The following is a 20,845-nucleotide window of genomic DNA, read 5'->3' as shown; positions in this document are numbered from 1 at the left end:
ATTACCTTGGGTTCAGGGTGGGTACCCAGTACTCCAACAACCTAAAATGTATGTTGGATATGTGTTAGGTGTGTTGAAGTTAAATATTTGTTTCACCACAAATGGAGGGTGTTAACTTGTCATAACTTTCTGGAGTTCTGCATGGACATGTGTCAATTTTCCTATGTGTATCTTTACAGCTACTTTGTCTAGATGTGTGCCAAATGCTGTTAGTGCTGTGTTTGTTTTCATGAGGTACACCTATACATTCCTTACACATGCATGGCACTTGGTTATGCTATTGGTTGTCCCTGATATTCTCCAGTTCCCAGGTCCAGTGCACATTGAGCTTGTCAGGCATGGGAATAATGCCCTAGGGCCCCAGCCTTTCAGTGTTCCCCCCTGATGGATAGCTATCCTGCAGAGAGTGTTTCCATTGTGCCCTTAGAATGCATCTCACACTGATTCTATGCAAACCCATTGACTGACATTGCCTTTTCAAGTGGGACAGATATGTGAGAGTCCAATATAGAGTTGTAGCAGTGAAGGCGTGGTTCACTTTAATGACACACCCATACATTGGACATCAAAACAGGACCTGGTATGTGTGCAACATGAGTGTGTCATACAATGACACCCTCCTACAGAGATAAGGGCAAACTCACGACAGCAGTCTATGTCAGCGATGAATACGTGTTGGGGATGTAAATCAAGTACACATAAATTCCATTAAATTAAACTTCCATTCCAAAATGTAATGAATTTCTTCCATGGACCAGGCAAAGAGGTTGGGGTACCTAAGTAATTTACCCATTTACAGAGACCCTGTCTGGGACTGTTTCATAGGAATTACCAAACATACATCTTTAGGGTGACATTCACAGTAGCTCCGGTTTTGTTCGGCGAAATTCTTGAGTACATCCATTGAATCACGTTTTTGTTCACATACATGTTGTCACTCTGAATCACGCATCGGTTGAGTTCTAAAGCACACGCAATGTTTTTTAAGTGCACAGGTTCCTTTAAACCTTTCTCCAACTTGTTTTTTTCACCTATTTCTGAACAGTGTATTACACTTGTTACAGCTAGCATGTAACAATGTTTTGATGAAGCATATGTATGTTTTATATTCAACTTTGTTATATTGTGCTGCATTCATGAGCTGCTGGGGTATAGCTCATTCATTTGTTTCTTTTAGGAAATTCCCCTTGACGAAGGGCAAGACCCGAAATGCATTGGGGAGTCCATGCTACTCGCCATTCTGTTTAACAACATGACAATGGAGTTTTTTTTTAAATATGAGAATTATTATATGAAGGAGAAATATTGAGAAGAAATTAATAAAATGTTCTAAGGGAAGTATAATTTGATGGGATTTATGTGTACTTGATTTACATCCCTAACGCGTATTTATCGCTGACATAGAGTGCTGTTGTGAGTTCGCCCTTTCTCTGTAGGAGGGTGTCATTGTATGACTGCATCTTTTACACCTCAGTGGATCAGGAGGTGGTAGTCACTAGCACCTAAGCAACACATACAAAATAATTGAAGCAGACACTAGCATCACCTTGGAGTGTGACCGTTCTATATTAATTTGTATTTGCAACATGAGTGTGTAACATTCACTATAGTATCTTGGTTAGAGTTGCAGTGACAGTGACTCATGGTAGCTTTAGGTACTTCATTCTCACTTTACCAACACATGAGAAATGGTAAGCTGCATGATGTGTAAAGATCAGTTGTAACATGGCAGACAAGTAAGAAAGGACAAAATATATGTGTGCCAGACAATAATACATGTGATATTGATGAGGAGGTGCTGTTGTGGAACACAAAATAATGCACAAATCGCTATCACAGAATATAATTTTCACTGGTTTGCCTGTGCAGTACCAGTGTTTTGGCCTAGGAAAGTGCCCTACAGATGTATGTTTGTTTATTCCTATGAAACAGTCCCAGACAGGGTCCCTGTAAATGTGTAAAATACTTAGGTACCCCAACCTCTTTGCCTGGTCCATGGCCGGGCATCATTTTGCTGAGGAGTCTATGGAAACTGGTAGTTGTATGACTTACTGCCGATTTTGTCTGCAACATAGTGGGTTTTGAATGTGGGAGAGCAGGTATAGCAGCGGCAGGATGTGTGCAATGGGCTGCATGATGGAAGAAGATGTGTAGAGGGGAGTGTAAGCCTTATATACCTCCTTGTAAAGCAGCTCATAGTATGGCCGACAGTTTCACAATTAGTCCAAGCTTCCAACTTCCTCTTTGACCCATTACGAGGTCAGAGTTGGCCGGTGGTGTTGGCAGGTCACCAGCGGTCTTTCAATCTGCAATCTGCCCATCTTGTAAGACAGCAGTCGGACTGCCAAGGTCGCAGTGGTCAGACGGCCACTGCAGGTACAGCAGTTGATGTACCGGCAAACTCGTAATAAAGCCCTTAGTCTGTTCTTAAAGCAGTAAAAACACATTGAGCAGAAAGAGACAGGTTGTCAGTAGTAAGCACGTTTTATTTTAAGAATTTGGTTTGTAATAAGTGAAATGGCCTATGGATTTTACATAAACACACTTCCAAGCATGCTTTGGCTAGAATGCACATTTTTTGTGGGTAGGTTGATTTTTTTAAGATGGATCACAGCAAATAACATGATCTAAGAGCTGCTAGATTTCCTTCTAACGTTTTCAGTCAGATTGTGGCTTCATGCTACTTACTTTGTGTTTGTTCATATTTGAATTCGAAATGCAGCACCAAAGTGGCACAATCCCTCAGGTTAATTCTAATTCCGAGAGTCTGTCTGGCTTATGAATATTTTTTCCTCCAGAGTCTTGAGTCTTGTCCTTTAAATGTTCACTGCGAGAAGCTGCCTATGATTTATTGGTTCACACTGCAGAGAAGATGCTGTGTGAATTTCTATTGAAACAATTTCCAGGACAGCATGTTCACAAACCTATATATAGCTGCAAACATCATGTTTGACACCTGCATTAGTTAATATATTTTTTTAGCAGTTTCTATGTGATTTTTTTATTTAATCAAGGTAGTGCTTTAAAATAATTTAGACATGGTCTGCCATAGTAAACAGTCTGAGACCACTCTGTTTACCAGGACAAACATCTAGAGGTGATTCATACAGGAGCAGAAAAATAATGAGGGGAGTTATTTGTGAAAGGGAGTACTTCGAAGTAATGAAACGAGTACTGTTTGTTTGAATTATTTACAACCTTGGGCAAAAGCACTTTTAATAAGTAGTACAAAAGTACAGTACTTCACATCAATATAGAGCCTGCTTACCTTCATGTGCTTAGCTGTTTGCAGTTCATTCTTCTTTTACTTGAGGGATTCTATTAATTTCTGACCAATGGCCTTCTGCGCTCAGCTCTATTTTAATAGGTAGGGTCAAGTACGATAGCATTCTCTCACCCAAAATCAGTAGAGGCTGTAGTAGAACATATGTAACAGTAGGCAACTTGGGATGTCTGAAATGGCTGAGGTAGCATAAGTCTTACTTTAATTTGTACATTGGTGTCCAAAATTAGTACTAGCAGGGCAGGGCATCCATGCTTCTCCATAAGTGCATCATTCTGTTGCTAGCCCACTAAATGTAAACAATAGCAGGCTCTAGCCACGAGAAGACTGCTAGCCTTATCTTCTGCTACAGTGATGCAGGTTTGTTTATGTAGTCCTAGAAGTAGATATACCAATGCCATACAGTAGAAACTGCAGTCTCCATATTTCTCAATGAAGGTTGTAGCATGTCTCTTTTTTATTTTTTATAAGCGCAGGCTCACACTCTAGACTGCATTTTTGGTCCTTCTTCCATGTTGTGAATGTTGTGTCACTTACTTGTTCATACTCATTCAATGCAGCAACTCAGTTTGCACAGAGTGTATTTATTTTCCTGATCTCACAGGTTTCAAAGGCATTCAGCCAAGGAGTGGTAAATCATATTTGAGAATGACTTTCCAATTGTGTATGGCATTCATAGGAAGACATTATAAGGAAGTAAAGACTAAGGGCCCGCCCAACCGCCATCACAGTGGGATTGGGACCGACCAACCCAAAATCGGTGGTCCCACCTGCCAAATTATGATGCGACCGCCACAGAGTCTGTCTGAATCATGTTTTTTTCCACTGCAGCTTCTGCTGCTGCCCAGAAAAGGCCACAGTGCAAGCCGCATTGGAAAAAGGGATGTTTTGAAAGATCCATGCACCATGAGCCAGGTACCATGTGGTGCCCGGCACACGGTCATATATGTCTGGACACCTCACAGTGGAGGCCAACAGGGGATGGGGCCCTGATAGGGGGCTCTAAAGTCCCCTTTTGACAGATTTTCCATGGAGGTCAGACCACCAGGGAATCACTGTCAGAAAGGGACATCATAATCCTTATGGCGGTATCTGAGCAGTCACCGCCACTATTGTAGGAAATATGATCCGAACGATGGTCCAACGGGGTATGAGTAGCAAAGGCTAGTTTTTTTTGTAATTATGTCCAGAAATCCCCAGATTAATAACAAGATATGATACAGTGACTAAACTAGACCTCTTTATCAGTGTGAAGTAAAGCCAATTTAGCTACAAAAGAGGTATCCAACAGTATGTCTTCCAACTCCATTCATCCCACATTCGAGCAGTACATGTCTTTGAGGCTGTCTGAGTTATTTGTAGTAAAAGAATTAGCTTCCCCGGACTAAGTGGAGAGAACATTCTTGTAATTTGGATGGCTGCCTTGATTGAAAGTAGCAATACCTTTTATGTGAGTGCTGCCCTTGATAATTAAGTCATTGCATGTTCTTTCATTGCCACTTCCACTTCAATAGTTGTAATAATATTCATGTTATAATTCCCTGTTTAGGTATTTTATCTCTTTCAGTAATATATTTCCTCAGCCCTGCTGGGATTTAGCATGAAGATTGCAGCCCCAGCGAGGATGGCCACTGCCAACACTTCCACACAGTCACTGAGCACCCAGGATATGGCCGTGATGTTTTGCAAGTGGGTAATACTACAGTTTCTCCTTGCACAACAGGTACCAGCAGACAGGATGATGTTGTATTCTCTGCTCCTATGTTTTGCTGTGTCCCTTTAAGTCTGACATTCCATTTTCCTTATGTCATTTTCTACTGTGTTCTGCCTAGTCAGTTAGCTCCCTGCTTTCTGATGGGAACACCAGTTATTCTCTGTAGTGCATAATAAATGCATTATATTCTTTTATTAGCCTCATTACTTCATTTACATCACATGGCGACGATGAGCAGAGTGAGCTAAACAACTACAGAGGGAGTGAAACTCTACTGGTGAGAAAATAACCACGCGAATAATTTTACTGTGGATTGTGCATTTAAAAGAAAAGTCTACTTGAAGAAGAAACCTTTTACTTAAAGAAATTCACAAGAGAAGAAAATCACCAGGAAACAACCGTGAAAACCTACTATCAAGATGCAAATCTGATGAAGAACAGTTACTAGTACCCCAAGTAAAGTGCAACTGCTGGAAACTCCAACACTTCAGAGCGTGAAACACAGAATTACAGCTCAGTGTGTAAACCGGAGTAGATCAACTGAACTAAAGAAAACTAAATGAAATCATCACCCTATCCAAACAGGCGGTGAGTTTGACAGACTTTTCCTTTCATACCGACTTTAATTTAAAGACCTATGTACAAGGGTGAATGATTGTGCCCGATACTTGGAGGGGAGCAGAGGTAGTCCCAATTTATAAAAAGGGATCCCCCCTGCTCCCTTCCAACTATCGACCCATCAGTCTGATTGACATATCCCAAAAACTCTTTGGCAGACTGATCTTAAATCGTTTGCAAGCGTGGACTCAAGAAATGGACATCTTGTCCCCATACCAGGCAGGATTCCGGGAGGGTGTATCCACCATAGATCAAATATTCAGGCTACACCTGCTCTATTGGAGAACAGCGGTAATCGAGGGCGGCAGTCTATATACCATCTTTGTAGACTTACGCGCCGCCTTCGATTTGGTTCCTAGAGCAAGGCTGTGGAGAGTCATGGAAGAGCTGAATGTCCCCGCAGATATTTTGGCAATCCTGATGAGACTTCACTGTAACAACTACGCCCGCGTTAGGTGTGGCAAAGGTGGCAAATTAACCGAAAGGTTCCCCGTTCGCAGAGGTGTGAGACAGGGTTGTGTGCTCGCACCCACCCTGTTTTGCATCTTTGTGAACGGGGTTGTTGCCCACCTAAACAGGATTGCCAACTCTGATGCCCCAAAGTTGACCGGCAACAGGGTGCCTGCAATTATGTTTGCAGACGACACCCTGTTGCTGTCTAAATCCCCGATGGGGATCCAACGCATTTTGGATGGTTTCCTAGATTTTTGCTCTGACCGGGGATTGGAAGTTAATCCCCAAAAAACAAAATTAATGATTCTAAATCCCAACCATCGAAATAGAGCCCCTCCCAAGCTAGGCATGGTTCAATTCGAACGGGTGCATAATATCGAATACCTGGGGATTACTATAAATGAACACCTAACTTGGACGTCGCACCAGGCAAAAGTGACCATCAAACTGGCACAGTTGGCGGGTGGCACTTTGCGCCTGGCAAATAAATCGAGCTATCGACCACTCACCCCAATCATTCATATAATATAATCATTCATATATATAAAACACAAGCCAGGGCAGGGGTTACATACGGGGGCGAGTTGTGGGGTTACACTCAGCATTCCAAGCTACAGTCCACTGAAAATAAATTTCTGAGACAGGCAGCTGCCCTCCCCCAGAGCACCCCATTACTACCACTTAGATTAGATCTGGGGATTAAACCCATAGCAGAGGAGCTAGGACTTAAACCCTTAAAATTCTGGAGGCGTTTGTGGTGTAGCCCAGACCTCGTAACTTACAGAGAGGAACTACAGGAATTCCTGGAACTACGTAACATAAAGAGGATTCCTTGGCTGACTTATGTCAAGGGAAGGTTCGAGGAAATGGGCTTCCCGGAACTATGGACAGATCCTTCCAATTCATGTACCAAGATTTCAAAAAAGGTACTCGCGAGTGCTTACTATGCTTTGATGCTCACCAGAGCCATTAATGACACACGAGAGGGGTCCCTGACAAGCTTATTTCTGAAAATGAAAGATACCTACTGCCTCGAAAAAACCATAGATGAGATTTCCCCTGCACTAACGAGGAAATTGTTTCTACAATGGCGCTATGGATGCCTTCCCCTAGCTTCGTTTACAGCGTCCTGGACATCGTGCTCCACCGTATCATCTTGCCCAATGTGTACACACCAAAAGGAGGACGACATGCACGCGGTCTTCTTCTGCAAGGGCTATGAGCGGAGTAGGAAATACTGGTTAGTTCCGCTCCTCAGGAACTTGGGATTCAGATCTTACCAAACCGCTTATAGAGTCTTAAAATCAGACCTTTCTCCCCCTGTGGTTTTTGCACTCTCAAAATTTTTAACTTCAATGTGGTTTATCCGTAGCCGAATGATGAAAAGACTGGTATAATGGACACCACCATTACCTAACATTTAAACTAATTTTCTTAAATTTGGATCACATTATGTTTAATAAGCTTTTAACTGTATATATTGTTCTGTATCTTTTATGATCTGTGATCGAAATAAAGATTTTTGAAATGAAAATGAATGATTATTTAGTAATTATATCCACACTTCGGGATAACCAGTTGATTGTGTTGTGGAAATCATTTTGGACTTCCGTTTGCTTAACATGCACTTTTGACTCAAGGAAGTCAAGATTAACTAACTTGCTGCATCTTTCAAAATTGACACGCATTTTTCGAAACTCTGCGCGAGCTGTGTAAGGAAAAAGAAGAAGACTCACTCGAGAACGTCCTTCTCTGTCCGAACGGAGTCGACCACCCTTCGTCACACTCGAAGGTAAACTACACCAACGTCATACAGGAAGGCGAACGAGCGTCAGGCAGCGTCAGGCGGACATGAGGCAGCGGAAATGAGACAATGACGTTACGTGGAAGCCATCTTAAGTTTTACTCGCGTTACTAGGCAACCCCAGTAACGCGCTCCGGGACGATAAATAACAACGCGTGTTGAAAGAAACACTGCGCGTTGAAAGTAATACCGCGCATTGAAAGAAATACTGCCTTGTTGCGTGTCGACTCAATAAAAAAAAAAACGTCGCAGGTGAAAGAACGGTTGTTACCGAAATCTGTGGAGGAGCAGCTTTAGCACAAGCAATTTCTTTAAATAAAAGACAGACACGGTAAGCTTCTCACACGCTAAGCAGTATTGTGTGCTATTCGATAGTAAGAAGTACCTGGTGCAGCTTGACAACGAACTTTCACCTATTGTTCATTTATTTAATGTATTATACTGCAAAGAAGTATACTGTTTATTTGATGTGAAAGAATAGGACATTGTGAAGAGTTTTCCAATAAATTAGTTCTTGTTTAAAGGATATCCACATACAAGGAGACAGTGCATACAAGCTATACTATTTTTTTTTGTGAATAAGATGGAAAATCTTAATGTTATCGTACCTCCCATGTTCTTACAAACAACTGGAGATCCACCCATCGAGTGGGATGAATGGATAGACATTTTCGAGAATTATATAGAAGCACTTGATGGAAAGGATTTTAGCGCAACTAGAAAAAAAGCCCTTTTGTTAAGTGCCCTAGGCAAAGAAGGTCAACGTTCCTTTAAATATCTTCCAGTAGGATTGAACCAATATGGAAGAGCAATAACCAATGTATGTACAGAAGCAAAAGCTCGCATGAAGAAGCAGTATGCAAAGTAAGTAAATATTGTTATGGCCAGGCATAAATTTTACACTCAACCCCAAAGGAATGAGGAATCAGTAGACCAATTCGTGGCTAGGTTACGAGAACTGTCCATTAAATGTAGTTTCGGAGAGATAAGAGACGAAATGATACGAGACCAGTTGATAGTACAATGTCGCAATAAAAAGATGCAGGAAAAACTGTGGGCTGCAAAAAATCCTACCTTACAAATGGCCATTGATATAGCGAAAGTAGTTGAAGAATCGAATGCATGTATGAGAGAGATGGAAAGGAGAGATAATGGAAAGGAAAATGTACAAGGGAATGGAGTTTCTTGTGTTGAACAAGATGAAGTTGCTGCTTTGAACAGGAAAGGTGTAGATTTGAGTGAGAGAGGTCCGAAGAGATTCAACAATGGGTTTTCAGGTAGTGACAAAAACAGATTTCAAGGAAGGATGTGCAGTAGGTGCGGGAGCACTTTTCATAACTCAGATTTTAGGAGATGCTTTGCTATTGATAAAGTCTGTAGGAAGTGTGGGAGGAAAGGACATTTCTCCAAGATGTGTAGGGGAGGAAATGCAGATAAAGTAGCTGTTGTGGAAAACAGGGAAACAGTGAGAGACATTGTTGGTGTTGAAGGTGCCAACAAAATACTGTGTTTGGGTGAGGATGGTGTGAGCGAAGGTGAGCCCGGTAGAAGATATAGGCCCAAAGCTCAATTTCTTATTGATGGAATAGAGATCCAGTTGATGGCCGATCCAGGGTCATTGTGGACTATTATTCCCAAGGACATGTACTTGGAATATTGGAAGGAAGTGCAATTGTTGCCTAGCGATATTAGTCCTTGTGGTTATCAAGGTGAGAGTATAGATGTAATTGGATTTATGGTATGTGTAATATCATTTAAGGACCGTTCCGCTAAAGGGAAGGTGTATGTAGCTAGATCAGGTCCAGCGATTTTGGGGTGGGGGCAACAGTATGACCTCGGTATAATCATTAATCCCAGGGCAGCACAACAGGTGATGGTTGTGGATAGCATAACCACGGATTCAATTGTGGAAGGGATGAATGGTTTGTTTGATGAGCACATTGGAGAATTGAGAGGTTATGTGCATAAGATTGTACTGCGTGTTGATGCTGTGCCTATGCAACACAGGGTGAGGAAGGTTCCATTCATTGCACGTGAGGAAGTGAAGAAGATGTTGAAGGAGATGCTGGACCAGGGGGTGATAGAACAGATCGAAACGTCACCCTGGATTTCTCCCGTAGTTATTACAACCAAATCTGACGGAAAATTTCGTTTTTGTGTGGACCTTCGCACCCTGAACCAGAACATTGTAGTAGATAACTTCCCCTTACCGAACATCAACGAGCTAGTCCTGTCACTAAAAGGGGGGAAGTACTTCTCTAAGCTGGATCTCCGCAGCGCTTATCACCAAATAAAGTTACATCAAGACTCCAAAGCATTGACAGCCTTCATAACAACTGAGGGTATTTATCAATTCACACGTATGCCTTTCGGCCTTGCCTCTGCAGCTGGGGTGTTTCAAAGAATGATGGGGGCTGTATTGAAGGGAGTGAACAACGTTGTGTATTTCCAAGACGACGTTCTGATATTTGGAGAGACTATTGAAGAACACAATGTGATTTTAAAAACTGTTTTGGAAAGAATGGAACAAGCTGGATTAACTCTAAAAAAAGAGAAATGTAAATTCGCAGTGGAGGAAGTTGAATACCTCGGATATACCCTATCTGTCAATGGGGTGAAACCCAAGAGAGACTTATTAGACTCTATCAGGAATGCACCAGCTCCAGACGACAAAGATCAGTTGAGGTCGTTTCTCGGCCTCATAGAGTACTATGCTAAGTTCGTGAGAGATTTTGCAGAGAAGACTGAAAAGATTAAGGTGTTGTTGAGGAAAGGATGCAAGTTTGTGTGGGGTGTGGAGCAAGAAGAGTGTTTTAAAAAGATCAAGGTTGAAATTTGTGATGCAGGTATATTATCACCATTTGATACCAACCGTAAGTCAGTCTTGACTGTGGATGCGAGTGCTGTGGGCGTTGGTGCAGTATTGGCTCAAGTACATGAGTCTGGGCTCAAGACTGTAGCTTTTGCTTCAAGGACGCTCACAACGGCTGAGAGGAATTACTCTATAATCGAGTGGGAAGCTTTAGCCGCAGCGTGGGGTTGTGAGTATTACAGGATGCATTTGTGGGGTTTCAAGTTTACGCTGTTGACGGACCACAAACCCTTAGTTAAAATCCTTTCTCCCGGTGGAGCCGGCAAGGGTTCTGCCCGGTTAGCTAGACTCGCTGCTAGGATTCAAGAGTATCTGTACACGGTTGAGTACATCCCAGGTTGGAAGAACTGCCAAGCTGATGGACTCTCTAGACTTCCACTACCTTGGGAGACGGTAGACAAGTTGGGAGTAGAATCAGTCAACTCTGAAGGGTCTGTGGCTGCTGTTGATGAGGTAGTTGATATTTGTGCTGGGGCAATTAGCAAGAGCCTGTGGAATACCTCCATGGCTAAGGACGTGGTGTTGAGAGAGGTAAAGGACTTGATCGTGAAGGGTCCAAGGAGAGAGAGTTGCTTATCCCCCGCACTTCGCCCATATTTGAAGGTTCTTGAACAGCTGTCTGTCCTGGACAAAGATGGTTTCTTGATTTTAATGGAAGATAAATTTATTCCTCCACAGGATGTGAGGTTTACTCTATTTAAGTTAGCCCACGAGGGCCATCTGGGCCAGTCCCTCACCAAGAGGAGAGTTAGGGAGAATTTTTGGTGGCCCGGGATGGACTTAGAGATCTCTCAGTGGGTGGAAAAGTGTACAGACTACTTGGAGAGCGAGAAGAGGCTTAAAGTCGGTAGTCATGCTGGTTGTGGCTCAATAGTTGACCCAGGGTGTCCATGGCACACCATATGTCTTGATTTCATTGGCCCGTTTTACCAGTTGAGTCAAGATATGAGATTTGGGTTGGTAGTAGTTGATATTTCTTCAAAGTGGTTAGTGGTCAAATTCATGAAGGAGATCACTACGAACAACACTATTACTGTGTTGAGTGACATTTTTAGAGAGGAAGGTTTTCCAACTAGAATTATCACCGATAATGGGACGCAATTGACTTCCCTGGAGATGGCTAATTTCTTGAGAAAGTGCGGCATTGCACATTCAAGGACTTCACTTTACAACCCCCAGGGGAATGGAATAGTCGAGAGGGCGAACCGGATGGTTAAAGGTGCAATTCAGATGGCAATTTCTTCTAGGACAGATGTGAGAGGATTGGTTAATGACCTGGTTTGGGCCTACAGAACTACTGAAAATGGTGTGACTGGATTGGTTCCTTTTAGTATCATGAGGGGACGTTCAGCTGGTACCAAGCTGGTCGCTGCTTGGATGAAAGAGTTGATAAACGTTGGTCCTGACACCCCTGATGTTGTGAGTGAACCGGATGGAAGTTGTAAAATTGCAGTGAATGATTGGGTGAAAGTCAAACCTGGTCGAGTTGGGGTCGGGTTGACAAAGTTCAGGGGACCATTTAAAGTCAGGTCTGTCCATAAGAGGTTTGTAACTCTATTCAACGGTGAGAGCTGGAACTTGAGGCGTGTGGCACTGTACAAAAAGGCTGAGTGTGGCGGTGACGTTCCTTCTAAGGAAGTTGGTGTTGGTAGAGCTCAGAGGGTGAGAAGACCTCCAAGTTACTTACATGATTTTGTTTGCAATTAAGGTCTCTCTCTCTGTAACGAAGAGCATGTACTTGTTTTTTTTTTTTTTTTAGTGCTTCTCCCACACGAAGGGAAGAGGATATGTTGTATTCTCTGCTCCTATGTTTTGCTGTGTCCCTTTAAGTCTGACATTCCATTTTCCTGATGTCATTTTCTACTGTGTTCTGCCTAGTCAGTTAGCTCCCTGCTTTCTGATGGGAACACCAGTTATTCTCTGTAGTGCATAATAAATGCCTTATATTCTTTTATTAGCCTCATTACTTCATTTACATCAGATGACATCCCAGCAGTGGGTTTCATTGTGGTCTATGCCAACCTCAGTTTGCTTACACACTCCAAGTTTCATGACAGGCCAGTCCCACATGGAAAACAGTGTGGTCCATCCACAGGCAAGTAATAGAGTGAATCTTGACACTGACCTTTTCCTTAGTCCTGCCCTTGTGGCAGACTGCTTCTGGTATGTATGAGTGGTCATGAGGTGGAGGGGAAGTATTACATCAGAGTCATATTGTGAGCTGACCCCTCCCCGGAGTTGATGAGATCAATATGTTTTGGTGCAGAATCTGTTCCCCATCACCGTCACACCTTTAGCGACCTAGAACCGGTGCTCATGTTGACAGTCCATATAAAAGGGAGATGCTGGTGTTGCTGAGTTGCATTGGAACCCAGCCATCTTGAGTACTGCCAAGTTCCTGCTCCCATATCACTGCTCTTGGCATTGTTGCTTTATAATCCATCTCTCACTCACTCATTCAGTCTCACCCACTTCTCCCTACTTTCTGGGTTCGCCACAGAGAAAAGTCAGACAACAGGTCTAGAACAACCCTTTGCATCCATGATCCACTATCTCCCATTTCATCCACGTTTCTGCAGACCTTTTCTGATAGAGAATGACAAATAGAACTGCCTCAGCTCTCACAGAGACACTTTCAGTACCACTGAAATTGGCAGTTAGGGCCATGGGGCTGAAGGAGGGGACTCACATGATCTGTATGACTTCCTCTTTTAAAAGATCAGCTGCACAGGGGAAAGGGATTGTGGGACGATGTATTACACACAATTGTAGATGTGTAGAGGCCAATAATGTGGTGGTTTCAGTCTTGGGGTTCAAAGTAAACATCATAAACTACTGGAGCTTCACTTCCATTGTCTATCACATATCACTAGCTAATTCTAGATTTAAAATAACCCCAATTATTCACTGCTTCCTATCTTTCTACTTGTCTGTATATTAACCTGTCTGTCTCTCAACTAGTCTATCTATCCGTCTTTCTTACCCCACTGGTATCTATCTATCTATCTATCTATCTATCTATCTATCTATCTATCTATCTATCTATCTATCTATCTATCTATCTATCTATCTATCTATCTATCTATCTATCTATCTATCTATCTATCTATCTATCTATCTATCTATCTATCTATCTATCTATCTATCTATCTATCTATCTATCTATCTATCTATCTATCTATCTATCTATCTATCGCTTTAAGTGGGCCGGCAGTTCTTAAAAGAAGGTGCTGAGGCGGGTCTCTAGCGGGCTCTCCATTTCTGCCCTCACTCTCAGGTTGGAAAAGAAAATCTTAACTCTGCAGCAGTACCACTGCTCAAAGATTTTGATGTAACTTCAATAGAGGCTGGTTTAGTTCTTTCACAGTCTCATCCTTTCAGAACTTAAGCATGTTCAGTATTATATACAACAAAGCCATAGCCGTTTCTTCTTTATTATATGCAACTAACCATTGACAAAAACAATAGCCCTAGCTTGTTGTAGGTGTAATGTTACGTGTTGTATTATATACCTAGATGCAATGACAGAAGCAGAAAAATACCAGTGGGGCCGCACACTATGCTGAGAACAGATTTTTAGCTTATTTGTTTTTAAGCCATTCCCAAAAATTACATCGGCCACTCCCCTTTGAGAGACACCCCAGTCTATCTATCTATCTATCTATCTATCTATCTATCTATCTATCTATCTATCTATCTATCTATCTATCTATCTATCTATCTATCTATCTATCTATCTATCTATCTATCTATCTATCTATCTATCTATCTATCTATCTATCTATCTATCTATCTATCTATCTATCTATCTATCTATCTATCTATCTATCTATCTATCTATCTATCTATCTATCTGTCTGTCCATCCATCCATCCATCCATCCAAGAGGCTGGCAGCCAGTTCTACTGCCGGAACTACTGACATTTTTAGATCCGCTGTTCACCAAGAACTTTTCATTTTACAAAAATTATGTGTATAACATTGAAGTTATAGTAATTTTCAGCCAGACGTCATTCATTAGTCTGTTATTGTTGTGTCATTCTTATTTTTCTTTCACCCACTCCAGCATGCATCATGGGGCAATTATCAGCCCACTTCAGCCACTGGATGGCTTCACTGTGAGTTAGGACCGGCTTCCCTTGCACAAGGAGCACATCCACACACAAAGTAGTTCCCTTCTGTGCGAGGAACTACTATGGCAATATGTATTTTTTCGAAACCAACATATATTTTTACCTTCAGCAAATGCTTTTCCCCTTTTTTTTAGATTGTTGAGGCCTAGGAAGCTTCCTCAACAATAAAGCTTTGCAAACACCATCACAGAACAACACAAGAACGGCCAAAGCCAAAAGAATGCCAGCCAACGCCAGACCTACTGCCTCTGCTAATACTTGTTTAATATTTGGTGGCAAGGTAATGCAGAGAATATCTAACAGTTTAAAGTGGCTGATTTTGGTCCTAATAGAGTCCACACCGCCAGCGCCGGCAAATAGCTCCATTCAGCCTTCTCTACTAGCTGCTGGCGAGAAGACAGGCACACAAACATTGAAGGAAGGCACTGTTTAAGTTCGTTTTGACAAATACTGAAAAAGTCGGAAAAGAGCCACTAAAAAAAGAAAATCTTCTCAATATTGACATAGATGGCGATATTTTTTTCAGATCTAAGACAACATCGTGTGCCTTGTTTGCAAACACGGATAAGTAACGCAGTAGCAGTGTACGACTTCCTGTTTTCGTACCTTAAAATAACATTACTAGAACAGTTGCTGAAATTACAAACTTCTCACGTACCTTAGCATCCTTTTGGGAAAATTAATTCACTTCTTATTTATCACATAAGTCCAAATGTCAAGCAGAAGTCTCTAAGCACTCAAAAACTATACTTTTCATGTAACTAATGGTCTCTTTCATTAGTTGCTGCACGTAAAAGCGTTCGTATATTCCCTGCTTTAATGGAGGGCAGTAAGGGAGTATGCACATTTTATTCCAGAACCTTCTCTGTATCTTTATATGAAGTGTTTGATTAATCATGGACTATGGGGTCTAAAATACCAATAAAAGTACACAAATGATACTGTTGTACTCAACTCATGCCGACACACAGTCTGTAAGCTTATGGGGAGTTTTAATATTCTAATTATGTGCATTTTGGTGGTACATCGCCCATACATCACTTACAGGTCTAAGGAGGTATTGAAAGTCAACCGTTTTAGTAGAATTCAAAGGCCAGTTATTAACAATGACAATGGATCTTATTCATTGCCATCAATTATGCGTAACCAGAGTAGGAAATGCCACCATGTAATTGTCCCTTGCTACTTTGCTACTAATAGCGGTACTTTGCTCCTCATATTCTCAGGCATAGTAAATGAAGGTGAGGAAATAGGAAGTAACCCGAGCTTGAAGTGTGTAGTACATTGCAAGTTACCTTTCTAGTCTTTATGGAACTTACTTGTGGGGTATTCTGTATTCTGTGTTTTGTAATGTTCTGGATTCTACTCTGTGGCAGTTTACTGGTTGCTGCTGCAGTGAAGGGTCCGCTCTTGTTCTATTCTTTATCTCAAATAAAGAAGCCTTCAAACTCTACCAACTTGGCCATTGGAATCTATTTACCACAACTTTTGGGCGACGAGGATTTACTTTGTGATGTTTCAACTTATTGCCCTTAGTTTAGCTACTCAGCGGAAACAAGCATTTTAAAAGCAAATAGGTGGGGGGGTTAATCAGATCCGCAATTGCACAGCATAGCCAGTGTTTGACTTAGAGGGGGGTGGGGGGGGGGGCGCCAGGAGAGAGAAGGGAGAGAGTAATACAGCACAGTAAATTCTGAGAGATGGCACAGTGAGAAATGGATTGAAAAGAGAGGAAGGAGTGGGAAAAGAGAGAAAAAGGGAGAAGGCGAAAGGAACAAAAGAAAGAGAAGAGAATGGACTGAGACAAGGCGAGGGAATAGTGAAAAACACTGAAGATTAGCATAGTGTGGGATATTCAGCTCGAAGGCAAGATGGCGGACGAGTGCAGATGGACCGGTGCTGGAGAGGATATCAGCAGTTTTCTAAGCCTTTAATGAACATATAAATCCCATCTAAAGTGCACAATATGTCGACAAACTGAAAAACCAACGGAAATAAATAAGAAGTGGCATCAATGGCGTTGATGGCTGGGAAGAAGTTCAACTCGGAGGTGAGTACAGCAAATGCAGCGATCAGAGCTCACCTCAAGATTGTGGGTTCTCTGATTGGTTTGGCAGTTATTCATTTTCTCTGCCGAGATCTCCGCAAAGACCTCAGGGAGCTTACACAGTGTGTACAAGGCAAAGAATTGGAATTAACCCACCTGCTTCAGGGGTCTGCACAGGAGCCTCTACGGGAGTGCTGTGAAGGCGGTGTAGTGATGGCCACAAAGAACGCAGGAGCCACCGCTGCTGCTAAGGCAAGGGCTGCGGCGGCGACAGCGAGACTGGCTCAGCGGGAGGACGCTGGGGGTGAGAAGCAGGATAATGGAGTCAAGACAGGCGCAGGTACCAGCTCAAGGACTCTGAAGCAGGGAGCTGCTGCATCAAGGAAGGGGGGCGTGGCCGGCCCGTCGGTAGCTGATCTCCTCCAACGAACACCGGGGGGAGCCCTTCCGGGTCAGAATAGTCAGAGCAGGCTGAGCAAGCCGGCAGACCTAGCGGAACAGGCTCAAGGACTGAACGTCGGGAATGTTTTTGAAGAAAGCTGTCCTTTACGCTCTGAAGTGCCAGAGGATCTCAATCTTGAAGTAAGTCTTGAGTCGCATAAGACTATGGCAGTAGGAGGGACTGATGCCAATATACTGGTGCAGAACTAAATGGGAGAGAGTACACCCCCCCCGCACCGACTCCTCAGCTTGCAGACACAAACATAAGCAGTAACAGCAACAAGAGTTTAATCTCAGTACCAGTACCCGCGATGGGCTTAGAGTTTAACGTGAATGCAAGCCTGATTAATCTACCTGGGGATGTCCCTAGCTCCAATCTGCCGAGTCGGCCTATTGATTATCAGATAAAAAGAGCTGATAAAATGTCACAGATTGCCGAAGCAACCAATCCTAAATCCGCAGATACAGATGTAGAAAAGGACCTAAGCGACTTTTACTCTTTCTCAGAAGAACTTTAATGGTCTTATTAGACATGTTCCATCTCGACTGAAGTATGCGACAATGAAAATAGTCGAGGGGCTCAAAAAACAGTAATTAGAAAGAAAAGGGGCCGTCATGGCGCAACCGATTTAGTATGGGATTATACCTCACAACACAACTTGCTGCGCAACACACGTTGATAAGCGCCCTACAACTGTCTTATCAATCAGGGGGTCCTGGATCTGCAAATTTGCCCACAGATTCGCCTGCTGCTACCTTAGATACAGTAATGGAAACGGTTCTCCAAGCCATCGCGGCCCACCGGGAAGAGACCTCACATGATGGGCGTAAAGCCCAAGCTGCCCTCCGGAAAGTGCAAGGGGTGGTACGTAAGCTAACCAGAACTGTCAGCACATTTGGGGATAGAATGGTGGAACTTGAATCCCGAATTGTCTCCAATGAAACAGAGATCGAGGCAAACCACAAGTTAGCTGAATCACATGAAGCTGCATTAACAGATGTAAGGAGGAAATTGGAGGATTTTGAGAACCGCCTCCGGAGAAATAATCTCTGCGTACTAGGTATACCAGAATTGCTGGAGGGGGAGGATGTCCGCTCATTTGTTGTTAAGCTATTTCGCAACTCCCTGCCCAAATTATCTACCTGGAACTGGGAGTTAGAAATTCAACGCTCTCATCGTGTACCATTGAACGTAAGACAGCCTGTGAGACCTGGGGGCTATCCACGAGCCATTCTTGTCTATTTTGGAAATTTTCTTCTCAGGCAGGCGATTTCTGAAAAGGCTAGGCCAGAGGCGAAGCGTTTTAGTGGCGCCATTTCCTATTTTGTTCACCCAGATTTTTGCCACGCTACTGTGGAAAGGAGATGGCATCTCCCCCAATTGATTAAACCTTTTCAGGAAAAGAAAGCGGTGGCATATTTGAATAACCCTGCCCGCCTTAAAGTAATCAATGGGGGAGTAACAACATTTTTTACATCCGAAATTAAAGCAAAGGAATATCTTGATGGTCTCTAATCAAGCTTTTAGATAGGAGCAGGATGTAAGAGGCTCTCCACTTCGGTAGGGCTGAGAAGTACTTCAGTATGGCATAATATGGAGATAGTATTTATGTATAGGTATAAGTGCACTAGTGGTTAACACAATCATGGTGGTCATCTGGGGTCAATGTGTTTAAATTAGGGGTGGGCGGCTGCCCGCGCATGCGCATTAGTAAACAAGACGGCATCAAAGAAAATAGCAAGCCCCGGGGACGCGGCGGGCAGCGGCGGGCAGCGGCGGGCAGCGGCGGGCAAGGTAAGTGCCTTTTTAATTATTTTATACTTTTAATTTAGGGTATTTAGGAAGGGCGGGAGGGAGGCCTGTGGTGCGTAGTGGGGCTACGCGGAGTGCGGAGGTGGGCGTAGTTTCTCGCCCACTTCACGTAGCTCCGCGAAGCCCCACTACGCCCACTACGCCCAGGGTTAGTTTAAATCTCTTAGAAATATAACAAAGTGCTGAATTTGTAAAAGGACTATTATGATTATATTTATGGTTCTAGCACTGGTCCAGGGAAGCACACTTATCAAATAGACTCTTATGGAGTCTAAATGCCTCACTTTAGGTGTTGGGGGCAGGAAAGGGGAGGGTAGTAGTAAGGGGGGGGTCAGGGAATGGGGGGAAGTAAAAAAAAATAGCAACTCCATATGTATACTGAATCTACAAATAAAAAGAATGTTTTTCATAATTGGTAAGGAGATAACCTGGTCAATCAACCAAAAAATGCCATGGGGAGGTTGAGAGTATGTTCCTGGAACGTGGCTGGGCTCAATGATAGAGCAAAGAGAGCTAGCCTATATGAATTAATTAGACAAGGGGCTTATGACATATTATGTTTTCAAGAGATCCATGTTTCATGGAATGAGAGAGAGCTGTTAAGAATGCCTGGTTACAACCTATTGGCAGCCACAACGCAGACATCCAACACCTGTGTGGTAGCTATTCTAGCCAGGGTCTTTTTGGGACAGGCTAAACGTAAGCTAGTCGATACTCTTGGTAGATGGATTATCGTCGAATTGGAACTAGGTATTACAATCTGCTCAGTATATGCTCAGTATATGATCCACATATATTTGAAGACCTAGAATTGGAACTAGCATCCTGGCCTAAGATACTGATACTTTGTGGGGATTTTAACGTCTCTTTAAGCCCTGTGGGCTTGAGCCAAAACCAAGATATGTTTATTTACACGGGAAGGAAACCAAAAGTGTTTAGAGCTATCTCTCAACTCAGGGAGAGTTTAGATCTAGTAGACATTTGGGTTTCTAGGCATCAATCGGATCCAGGCTATACATATTTTTCATACCCCTATAACAAATATGTCCGGATCGATTATATCTGGATAGTAAGTGCTTATGCTGTAGAAACAGAAATAGATAAATGTCCTAAAACAATTTCGGACCACAATATGGTAGTCCTTGTCATTAATTTAGCAAATCTCAATAGGCCCCCTCTATTTGGTCATTCGACAGGAAACCTCTGGCAAATAGAGATCATATTGAATACATTATGATTTGGACACGAGGATATTTTGACTGTAATCGCTACAGTTCGTCGAGGGGTATGGTATGGGACTGTTTTAAAGCCGCCCTCAGGGGAGAGAACATTTGTTTTATGGCTAAACAAAAGAAAGAACTAAACAAAACTAATCAACAACAGACTCAAGATCTGGCCAAAGCAGAGGAGGAACACGCAGCGGCTATAACGAGAGGTGATTATGGGGAACCTCGCTACGTAAAATGCTAATCCTCAAAACTGCGCTCAATAATAGGATTAATCAGAAAGCAGCAGAGATATTTCAAACAAGTCGCAATAAAATATATGAAGATGGTGAAAGAGTGGGAAAACAACTAGCTTTACGCACTTGTCAAAAACAGTCACTCAATAAAACTGTTAATATTAAGGCAAATGGTAGGGTCTACACGGAACCAGGTGATATTCTG

Source organism: Lissotriton vulgaris, chromosome 9 (assembly GCF_964263255.1).
Source record: "Lissotriton vulgaris chromosome 9, aLisVul1.2, whole genome shotgun sequence".
Taxonomy (NCBI): Eukaryota; Metazoa; Chordata; class Amphibia; order Caudata; family Salamandridae; genus Lissotriton; species Lissotriton vulgaris.
Note: the sequence above shows the minus strand (reverse complement) of the source record.